The sequence below is a fragment of the Ruditapes philippinarum genome, unplaced genomic scaffold, assembly GCF_026571515.1.
Source record: "Ruditapes philippinarum isolate M1 unplaced genomic scaffold, ASM2657151v2 ctg9140_1_1_1_1, whole genome shotgun sequence".
Classification (NCBI taxonomy): domain Eukaryota; kingdom Metazoa; phylum Mollusca; class Bivalvia; order Venerida; family Veneridae; genus Ruditapes; species Ruditapes philippinarum.
In genome coordinates this window covers 15,697-28,124 of record NW_026856422.1, presented here as the reverse complement: position 1 = coordinate 28,124, position 12,428 = coordinate 15,697, and positions in this window count along the sequence as shown.

The window sequence follows — 12,428 nt, the reverse complement described above, 5'->3', positions numbered from 1 at the left end:
ATCATGCCACGGATGCCCCCGCATGCAGCCAAAATTTCAAATGTTATAATATTTAGTTCCAAATTTGTTTGCACAAATTATTTTATTCATTCTATGTTCAAAGCCCTTAAAACTTTTCAATGTTAACACAAACCATTTTTATACAATGTTCAAGGCACTGAAATTTTTAAGTCTTAACCTTTTGAAAATAGCATATTGCATATTTGTAGCCAAAATAATGGCTATATACATTTCCACAAAAGTATGAGAGCTGAAACTGAAAGTTCAAAATTTTTCCAACATTCAGGAAAGATAAGTTTGTCCAAAATAATTGAACAACGACCAAATTCTAACTTAAACTGCTTATTCCTAAGATGTATCTATATTATTTTCAAAGTGAAAGGGACATAACTCTGCCAAAAAATCATCGAACCATGACCAAATTCGAACTTGACCTGCGCATTCCTTTGACATATCCATATGTCAATTTTGAGTTGAATATGTAACACTGTTGGGTTGATAATGAACAGAAACTGTAAATTTCATATCATTTTCAAAGTGAAAGGGGCATTATTCTGCCAAAAATCATTGAACCATGACCAAATTCGAACTTGGCCTGCGCATTCCAAAAATATATCCATATGTCAAATTTGAGTTGAATGTGTAATACTGTTGGGGAGATAATAAACGGAAACTAAAAAAGTCATATTATTTTTAAAGTGAAAGGGGCATAACTTTGCCAAAAATCATCGAACCATGACCAAATTTGAACTTGACCTTTGCATTTCTTTGACATATCCATATGTCAAATTTGAGTTGAATGTGTAATACTGTTGGGGAGATAATAAACGGAAACTGAAAATTTCATATTATTTTTTCAAAGTAAAAGGGGCATAACTCTGCCAAAAATCATCAAACCATGACCAAATTCAACCTTGACCTGCGCATTCCTTTGACGTATCCATATGTCAAATTTGAGTTGAATGTGTAATACTGTTGGGGAGATAATAAACGGAAACTGAAAATTTCATATTATTTTCAAAGTTAAAGGGGCATAACTCTGCCAAAAATCATCAAACCATGACTAAATTTGAACTTGACCTGTATTTTCTCATGACATATCCATATGTCAAGTTTGAGTTGAATGTGTTGTACCGTCGGGGAGATAATGAACGGAAACTGAAAATTTCATATTTTTTTCAAAGTAAAAGGGGCATAACTCTGCCAAAAAGCATTGAACCATGACCAATTTCAAACTTGACCTGTATTTTCTCATGACATATCTATATGTCAAATTTGAGTTCAATATGTGCAACGGTTATTAAGATAATGCACGAAAACTGATGATGACGGAAGGACGGAAGGACGGAATGACGGAACAGGGTAACACTATATGCCTTGCCATTATATGGCGGGGGGATAAAAACATGGTTGTCTAGAAATTTTTTAACATTTAAAGGCCAATTTGTTTTACATATTTTACTAAATTGTTTCAACGTGTGAGCATTTATGTAATTGAATATAATTATTTTCCTTTTTGTTAAAAAGTCGCCAAATATCTTTGGGCTAAGAAGAGCGTAAACGTACAATTTAACAACACTTCGCTGCTTTGAACGGGCGCTTTTTCTTTGGAATACATGTTAATCGTTTATAAATTGCTTTCTTCGTACACATATGACATGACGATAAAAACTCTTTAATACGCTTTAATACAAATGACGCACATGAATATTTACAAAGTGGGTTGTGCTGGTTTATAAGCGTAGGGATGTTGTGCACGATAACAGACAATTTTCTAAATCATGGTTAAACTAAACATTGGTTCTCTTAAAACACACACATAACTGGAAAATACGACGCTGAGAACCACGATTGTGAAAAATGAAAGGTGCGATGATGAAAAGTCGAAAATACGATGGTGAATAGTCGAAAGACAGATATCAAAATAGTGAAAATCCAAATAATTTCGTGTTTTCATCATCGTACTTTCGGCCTTTCGCCAGCGTGGTTTCAGTGGTTCGTTATTTCGACTTTTCTCCATCGTACTTCCGACTTTTCATCAACGTATTTTCGACTTTTCACCATCGAAGTTTCAACTTTTCAAATTCATCACAGTGGTTTCGACTTTTCACTATCGTTGTATTGCCTTCCTGTATGGCATGCGCACAGGGATCATAACAGGGATCCTGCCGCATCGTCTGGCCCGCCTGTTCTGGTATTTACGGAAACAATTAAGACAGTCAAGTATAATTTGGAAGAACTATCAGCCCAGGTTTCGTGTTTAAATATGTCATGTTCACATAAATAGTTAATACAATTCATATACTAAAGTTTATTTCTAGTTAAACCGTGCACGTTTCATGAAGTAATTTTAGTACATTCTCAGCCACAGGGGAGGAACTGTTACACAAAGAATGGAGTTATTATGACAAATAGAGACCTATTGTCAAGCAATGTATACCTCAGTGCTTGCAGCGCTTTGATTAAACTAGTGCTCCTTGAAGTATATTTAATATAATCCGGCAAGCTTACGGAACGTTGGTGGTTCTACTCAGGGGCCGGTTGGTGCCTGAAATAATGCACGGAAGGGCACCTGAGGTCTTCTTCCACCAGTAAAGCTGGAACGTCGCCAAATGACCTATACTGTGTCTATGTGACGTAAAACCAAAAAAAAAATAAAAAAAAATTATAGTAGTTTATTTATGAAAAATTATAAATTTAAACAATTTCTTCAAACATTTTAGGTATTATCAACTATTTTGCGCACCATGCATTTATTTTTGTGAAGTCGTAAACCAAAAGAAGACCGCTGTGACAGTGTGGCCGAGTGATTTACGCATCGGACTAGAAATCTTAGAATAGCTGGTCGCGTGGGTTCAGACCTGGTCAGGGGGAAGTTATTATTTCTGTGAGCAAGAAACTACACTCGAACAATTTGTGTAAACTAACCATGCGCTGAATCCGAACAACAACAACAATAAAATTATGTTTGCCTGATATAGAAGAAAGCTGTTAGGTAAACAACACACATACTTAATGTTGCTATCAATCATTTTGAGATACCCACGGGTAGCCTTGGGCGACAAAAAAAAAACAACTACCATTGGATATTGTTCGGTGACCTATATAGCCTTTAGCAAGCTGTTATATAAAATCATGTACATTTGTTACACTAGCTTATTGATTTTCCTCAAAAAAGGGGCTTCTAAATTTACAGCGACGAAACAATGTGATGACGTAGTTTGATATCATTTGCATATAAAGAAAAAATAAACAAAAAATAAAAAAAATGATCCTCATAAAGGAGAATTGTGTACATCAGTCAAATGATCAAAACAATAGAATTCAATATTAACTTGAAATAAATATTTATGCACATAAAATAGCGTTATGAATGTCTGTGTACATAACGAAAATTAAGAAACGGTTTACTTTCTCGATTTTTTTTTTTTTTTTTTTTGGTTAAATAAGTAGATGTAATGAATTTGTTAGTCAAATAGTTCTCATGTTGCCATAATTTCCCGTATTTCATAAGTAATGAACTGAATGTACTTACCAAAAATAACTACTAATGTCATAACAGAAATATGAAATGAAACGTTCATATTTGTCGTCGTGTTACCCGAAAATGCGAATAAAGAATTTAAATCGGAAGTTAAATGTCAATGTTTATAAATAAAGTACATGTAAACAAATATCATAAATTGCTTTAAACGCTTCGATTAACACTGGTTCGTCGTTTTAAACAGCCACCACATGTAAATTGTGTCACTTAAACTGTACTATTCAAACTACAACAACTACATTTGCTTGATTTAACCAGCTACAGCTCATCATTAAACATATTCATTGACATACATTTATACGTGAAAGAAGAGTATTGAAATATAAATAAAAGAAGTAAAAGAGGTAAAAAAAACAAAAAAAAAACACAAAAAAACCACAAGTGTTAAATAGGTATAGTACATAGTAATATCATAAGTTCTATCCGTCATAAGTTACATTCAGAATTGCAATATTAATTTAGATTTCAATCAGTTCGTGCTTCAATAAAGTGCTTACAATAAATGCATTAAAAAAACAAGAATACATTGCAATATAAACACGAAAATGTATCTAAAGATAATAACATTATGTTAAAAAAAATACTCCAGACCAGACGGTTCAAACTCCTCAAAAAGGTTTAACAGTATATGCTTATTAGAAGACTGTAACAAATTAGCAAACTTATAAACACAAAGTCTGGTGTAAAAATACGATTTAATGAAACGTGTCCTAAAATGAAAATAAATTGGACATATTAAAATGCTTGTAGATCATTTTTATCACAAAATAAACACAAAAGTTGGTTTCTATCAACTCTGTTTCTCCGATGCCGACCAACTTCAATATCTGGCGGATGTGTCATAAGACGTTATTGACATAGAACAGTCCTTAATTACTAGGAAACATATGTAAACACGTTCCAAATTGTACTGTTAATTAATTAAAATTTTATATATAATAAGATAGTCGCTCAATGCAACTTACCCCAAGATTGTTTTAAAATATATCAAGGACCCGTTCTTTTAACAACAAATAAAATGTATTGAAACAGTCTTGATTGTAAAACACATGTGAAAAAACATGGTTGTCTAAAAAACTTTTTTTAACATTTAAAGGCCAATTTGTTTTACCTATTTTACTTAATTGTTTCAACGTGTGTGCATTTTTGTAATTGAATATAATTATTTTTCTTTTTGTTAAATAATCGCCAAATATCTTTGGGCTATTAAGAGCGTAAATTTACAATTTAACTCTTTAATACGCTTTAATATAAATGTCGCACATGAATGTTTAAGTGGGTTGTGAAAGGTGCGATGATGAAAAGTCGAAAATACGATGGTGAATAGTCGAAAGACAGAAACCACAATGGTGAAAATCGAAATAATTTCGTGTTTTCACCATCGTACTTTCGACCTTTCGCCAGCGTGGTTTCAGTGTTTCGTTTTTCGACTTTTTATCAACGTATTTTTGACTTTTCACAATCGAAGTTTCAACTTTTCGAATTCATCACCATGGTTTCGACTTTTCACTATCGTAGTATCGCCTTCCTGTATGGCATTCGCACAGGGATCATAACAATGAATGAAGATTTAAGTAAAATATTTTTACCAGGACACACTTACTAACAAATAATACAGTTAATGACTTTGGATCATGGTGTTAGCATAAATTCATTGTACGTTTTGCTTAATTTTAAACGTTAACTGTTTCGGACTACCTGTAACATCTTTATATAGATTCACCCGAAGGAACATGGGTGAAAAGTCAAAACCAACATGGTGAAAAGTCGAAAATACGATGGTAAAATCACGTAATAAGATTGGGGTTTAATCATCGTCGTTTCGTTATTTTGACTTTTCATCATTTTCATCGTCGTATCTTTGGCTTTTCACCATCGTGATTTCGTTATTTCGACTTTTCACCATCGTCAAAGGTAAATAGATATAATCATCAAAGAAATCAATGATGCGATCACATACAGCATAGTCTGCATGAGCGCCCGTGCATGAGTTTAAATAACAAATAAGAAACACTTTGCCCCGTGAATGAAAGTCATTACTATCTGTTTGCAGCAATATGAAAAAAGTCGACATCTAATAAATTGAACATACATGACAAAGACGATTTTTGAAAACAGAATGTCACTGTCCTGCTGAAAGAACTAATAATCCTATTAAAACCTTATAGTGCTGCAAATCAGCCTATTTTACTAGCCTATTTAGAGGGGTAAGTGGTCTATGTCAGCCAACAGCAAGTTTCATATACCAAAATGTTCGTCTGGATCTGTAGTTTCTTGAATGGATTTTTATTTGACCCAACCCCGATGCGAAGCTAAGATATCCGCCAAATGGCCGCCAAATCCCTAAGTATTCAAGTATATTAACGTTGGCTAATTTCTTTATCAGTTTTGTAAATCAATTGAAATTTAACATAAAATTGTTTATTTTTCAACTAACTCATGCTATAAATTCTGACTTTATTGTATTTTTTTCTGATTTTCATCGCCTAATTCTAACGAAAGAAGAAAAAATATGTTGCAAACTGACCTTTTCCTAATATGTGTAACTTAATAGTTTAATTTTGTTTCAACTAAATAACATTCGCGATTTCGTTTACTTCAGCTTTAAAATGTATGTACATATCTTTAGAATAAGTGAACTATGCCATAAATGTATTTTATTGATCATAAAAATTTAATGTATTTTATTGATCTAAACCCATATACAAAGTGGGTGGGTTATTTCGAACGGAGGTCAACTGTAAATTAAATACTTCTTGTTTTATATTTTAATGAAAAGTGATATTAGAAATATTAAAAATATTTTGAATTGGTTAACGATCAGACATCTTGTCTTTCATAGATAATGCCCTGCATGTGTGTCTTAATGTTGAAAGATCTCTATTTTACTCTTTTATTCACAGAATAAGGAACCAAACTGTTTACTGACCTGTTATTTGGTATTCGCGTTGACCTTGTGCTAGCCTTTGGTTAAGGATTTATTTGCAAGTTTGTTTATCCTTAGCCATAAACATTCATTGCTAGACTTCAAATGTGATTTTTGGTTCAAGGTCCATAATTTAAGCATTTGATTTGGAAATAATTGTATATCTTTATTAACTTAAAGAATTTCTCGGAACAAGATTTATCTCCACAACCATTGAGGCAATGCACTTGACACAAACACATCTTTTTAGATCATTATTGTAGGTTACTTCCCTCTAACATGTTTTTTTTTTTTTTCAAGAAGTAAACTACTTTATTAATAAGAGAATTTCTTTATTATTGATGACGGATAAATATATATACATTAAAATACATTAATATATACATTAAAGCGATAAATGTACTTTGCTAGATTATTTGAAATGGGTACGTAATTCCCCTGCTTAACTGGATCTGAATTATGACTAAAATACTATATCTATAGTGAATGAATTGAAAATGTATTATTATGAGGGCAGTTTCATTTTAGCTCGACTATTCGATGATTAAGGAGACCTGGAGAACTATCGTAGTTCCCGAGCGTTTGCGTCGGCGTAACCACTTACGTTAAAATTTGCGTACCACCTCAAATATTATCAAATCCATTGACATATGGCCTTTAAACTTGCACGCTTGTTTACCATCATTCCTTTAACCTGACTACTGGAGGAGGTAACTCTATCAAGCATTTTGGCAGAATTATGCCCCTTTTCCAACTTTGAATTTACATTAAAGTTTGCGTATTACCTCAAATATTTTCAAAGTCCATTGACATCTGGATTTGAAACTGTGTACACTTGTTAACCACCAATTCTCAATTCTGTATACAAGAGGACTTAACTCTATCAAGCATTTTGACAGAATTATGCCACTTATTCGACTTAGAATTTACGTTAAAGTTTGTGTACCACCTCAAACTCCATCGGCATTTCGCTTTGAGAGCTTGCATACTTTTTCACCATCATAATCTCAACCTGTGTACAGGATGCGGTCAGTATATCAAGCTTTTTACAATATTATGCCTCATTTTTTACAATCAAGCACTGAGGAAAGTCGAGGACGCTTTCACCGTATGAACACATCTGCGGATGTTTCTAAATTTAAAATTTCACCATAACCATGATTAAATGTTGAATTCTGCTCGGTAGTTTGCACTTGACATTACCGTCCATGAACAGGCTCAATCAAACTGAGTCTGCAACATTTTTAATTTTGACTTTTCGTGCGTTCTTAAGAGATTCTTTATTTCTGTCTTTTTACTTTTTTGCACATATTTAAATGATAATTAATTGTTTTAATTATTTCGTCTAAAGTTACGATGAAAATTGTTAGAAATTTACTTAGCGGTGAATTATTTTATTTACCCTGTCTCGTCATATAGGAACATACCGGTAAAGGTAGATGCAAGCTACCATCCACACCTTCTAGCACCGACTGAAGCAGAATTCTCAATTTTACAAAAACTGGTACACTTTTAAAGGGAGTGAAGACACTTCCAAAGATGTATTCATACGAAAGTGATCATGGTATCTACAATGTAAAATGTTCGTGCAATTTCACGACAAACCAAGTTTGTCCCCAAGTAGAAAACAATGGGCGAAACTAAATAAAATAGATTTATAAAGCGGGATCAAAGGTCAAAAGACAATCTTTAAGAGCAGGTAACATATCCAAAGGGATATTATTCACTATTTAAATAAGAATATAAGAACCACACAACTCGAGAAAGGTTAAATTGAAGAAATTTAAAATACCTCAAACACATTTATAATGTCAAACTGAACGATTTTCATATAGACATTATGTTTTATCCGACTACTATGCATGTATCATGAAACCGAAGGGCAACAGAGTAATGATACATGTAGATAGAAATATCAAACTTTTTAGTCAATTTAAGTTACTTTAAAATACATTTTATTTGGCATAGAAATGGTGTGTAACATACATATAAATGAACAGAGTTTTCATTTGCATACTGTTTAAATCCTTAGGTGGACAAAATCATGCTTATTAAATTGGTGATAGATTATTAGATCTTACAAGATACCTCTTATGGTATCACTGTTTCAATTTACTTACGTATATATTGTCATCCCATATAATCAGTACAATCGAGGGGTCAGTCTTTCTTTAGATTTTTATTCGCATCAACTAAAAATAGTGGGTGGGGTACGATTTGAACAATAATTCATTAAATAACCAAAAGCAAATTATTTTATTCCTTGTTAATTATGTTAATCTGTAACATAGACTGCACCAAAGTAGCTATTATTTGACAGAAACACAAAGGGGGAAAATTGATAGAACAAATAATTGCGAGTTACGAGCTTTCATTGTAAAACTATTTTTATGTAGCGCCTCTCATTTTATAAACAAGGTTATCGCTATCATAAATTCCGTAAATATTTTACCATCGTTATTCAGACTTAGTTTTAAAATTTAATTGTAATTTAAAAACTCTTTTACGACTAGGTATAAGCAAATCTGAATTCTATGGAGATGTGGTTTACAAACTTCGTAGGATCATGGGTCATAGTAATTTTTCTACCGTCTTCACTAAAATTATCAAACGGTTTATTAAAAGAGGTTATGACCCAATTATTTTAAGGCCTACCGCATGCTTGGTGTTCAACCCTTTTACAGTTGGACGCTACGCTTTCCTCTTTTAATTACATCTGAAGGACTAAGTGGGAGACTCTATGATGGACAGTTCTTAAAGCCCTTTGGGACAGAATTGTCTTAATGTTCGTCTTCTGTCTTGCTTCATCGAGCCCTTGTAGGTGATTTTTTGTTGCTCTGCCTTCCTTTAAGGCATCGAATACTTTGGTCATTAGGCTGTACCTTTTTCTACATATTTACATAATTTTGTATGTGTTTTATTTATTTCGTCTAATGTAACCATGACCATTGTTAGAATTTCACTTGGCGGGGATTAATTTTATTTACACTTTCATGTCATTCATGAACATATTGGGGCTAAGAGTGAGGTTTGGTGCGCCTAAAACCGGCTTAAACTCCCCAGTAGTTAAACTACCACTGACCGTTCCAAGGCGGTACCCCTATGTGTTCCTTCACGTGTTTTTCATGTCTGTATTGTTACTTGTTTTGGATGTTTACATGTTTTGTGATGTCTGTCTTGTTGGATTGTCGTTGACGGTAGGTATTTTCTCAACCCCCCCCCCCCCTCACCCCTTATCCCTTTAATTCCCTTATGGACCCGTTTTAGTTGATATTATTTCACATTACATGTCCCACTCCTTTCACTCTTATGTCCACTCCAGGTTTTTGTTTGACCTTCTGGGTGCCATACTTGAGTGCGTTGGGGGCCGCGTCCTGTGAACGTTGCCTTTGCCTTGTTGACCTTTATTCTTATTTTTTTATATGTCTTACTGCTTAATAACAATTATTTTCCTCACCGTTACACACTATAATAATCCTCGCTCAGACAGTATTTTTTATCAGACCGCTGACGTCATCGTGAATAGTATACCCTTTAAAGGCCCCTTTATGTACCCGAAATGCAATTCTTTAATTTTTATTTCTCAACATATTTTTAGTTAGTCATTGGTCTTCTTCTTCTGTTACTTTCAGGCAATATGTACATATATAAAAACTTAGTAATTTGTATGGAAGTCAAAATATTACTTTGTTTTCATTTTGCTACATTTATGACATACATGTACATATGTATTATGTTTACATTTACCGGTATTTTATTGGTATAACAAGCATCTAACATGCTCTAAACCATTATTTAAAACGTTTAAAAAAAACTTTGATCTTTTAAAAAGGTAAATATTATTAATTTCTGAGTCACAATGTGCCTTTAAAAGGCGGCTGACACATAAATAAAGAATCAACATATTCATGTAAGGCATGATATTGATAAGAGCAAATAGATAGTACCATAGATAGGTGAAATATTTCACATCTTGACAATCGCTTCACATAATATTGACTTGTAAGTGTTTCATTTCCACATTAGTACTCGTTTTTGAAACATAAGGTCATTGGTTATTATGAAAATAATCGAGGTTGTTGACGTATTTGAGAAGAGACAAGATTTTTAAATGTTGTGATGAATGAGGTTGTAATAAAATATTTGTTGTGTGCTTAACATCCTGTAATATTTTATTTGATATTTTTCTAGAAATTGAATTTATGACACAATGCAATGATTTTGTTACTGCGTTATTTAGAATGTCTTGAATGTTATAAAATATGTTTGACTTTTTACTCTAACTTTTCGGCCTTTTCCGTCATTCTTCGGATAAGACTACGTGTATTTATGAAACATTGTCGACATGTTCCGATTGATGTAATATCTGTTTCTGCATCTTAAGTGATTCTATGTTTGCTTAAAATGAAGTTTAAGCTAATTTTTATTTATTGTGTTGTAGTTGTACTAACTATATATTTAAAAAAAACAACATCGAAGTTTATTGCCGTAAACTATTTATATGCTGAATACTTATACATGTCGGTGCATGCAAATTCTATTGCATATATTTGAAAATCCTTGTGGTCGTTAAATGTAAATTGATTTTCTACACAATAAAAGATGGACACTATACAGTAGTTTCATGCAGCAGTAATTTGAATGTCACACCTGATATTAAGTACGCTAGATTGTATATTTTGTGTGACCGGCATTTTGAGGGATCACCTTATTATAATCATACGCCGTTAACTTTGTTTTGTTTCGTTTATAGTTCCTTATTGTTAGGTGATAAATTCATGTCAGTTTACATAGCTGTTACAATAATGTAAATGATTCAGTGTGTAACATAACTTTATCACATAACACATGCCGTTTTTGCTGTCACATTAAAATAGTATTGCACGGCAGGACATATGAGCCGTGTCATGACAAAACCAACATAATGGGTTTGCGACCAGCATGGATCCAGACCAGCCTGCGCATTCGCGCAGTCTGATCAGGATCCATGCTGTTCGCTTACAGACCATTTAACAAGTAGAGAAACTAATAGCGAACAGCATGGATCCTGATCAGACTGCGCGAATGCGCAGGCTGGTCTGCATTCATGCTGGTCGCAAACCTATTATGTTGGTTTTGTCATGACACGGCTCATATATTTTGATGTGACGTCCTTTGCGTCGTTATATGACCATAGCGTAAAGACGCATGGAATGTTAGCGTCACACTATAAGTGCATCGATGAATAAGTAATACTCTTTTTACTGTAATTTGACATGTGATAAACAGAACATTATGGCATATACATGTAAATAAATTATTAATCTAATACCTCCAGTCATTGAAATATACTGAACGAGTTTGTTTTCATTTATTTTTCATTCAGTGAAAATTGTGTTTTTATAATACTGTATTTTAGTAAATGAAAGAAACAAATTGATGTTTTTTCTCTCCGTAACTGAAAAGAGATTTATGAGTCATATACCAGCGTTTCATATTACAAATATTAATATGACGTTACGGCGTCGTTGATTGACGTTGCAATTTTGACGTCAAAATACGTTTCAATGGGGGCAGGTAAAGAGCCTAAAAAATTGACAAATTGGAAATAATGATACAAAAATCAACAAAAACCTACTTGGGACATATTTTTGTGTCATATGCTCAAGTTTTATCAAAATTAAAATTTGGGCCGATTTTCACTAAATTTGAACATACTCCTTTGTTAGATGGGCTGTATGTTTGCAATTTTGCATATAATTAGGTGATTATGAATAAAGCAAGGATGAAGACCAGAAATAAAAAGGTCAATACGTGCGAAATAGCAAATAATGTGTAAATTTTACTCAAAACTACCAGATTTTAAACAAGAGGCGATGACTATGAATTAGTTTTTGACACATACTAGTAATACAAGTTGTAAGGCAAGCTTAATCATTAACGTTTAGTTTAGCACCTTAATCTCACTAATTAAAGATA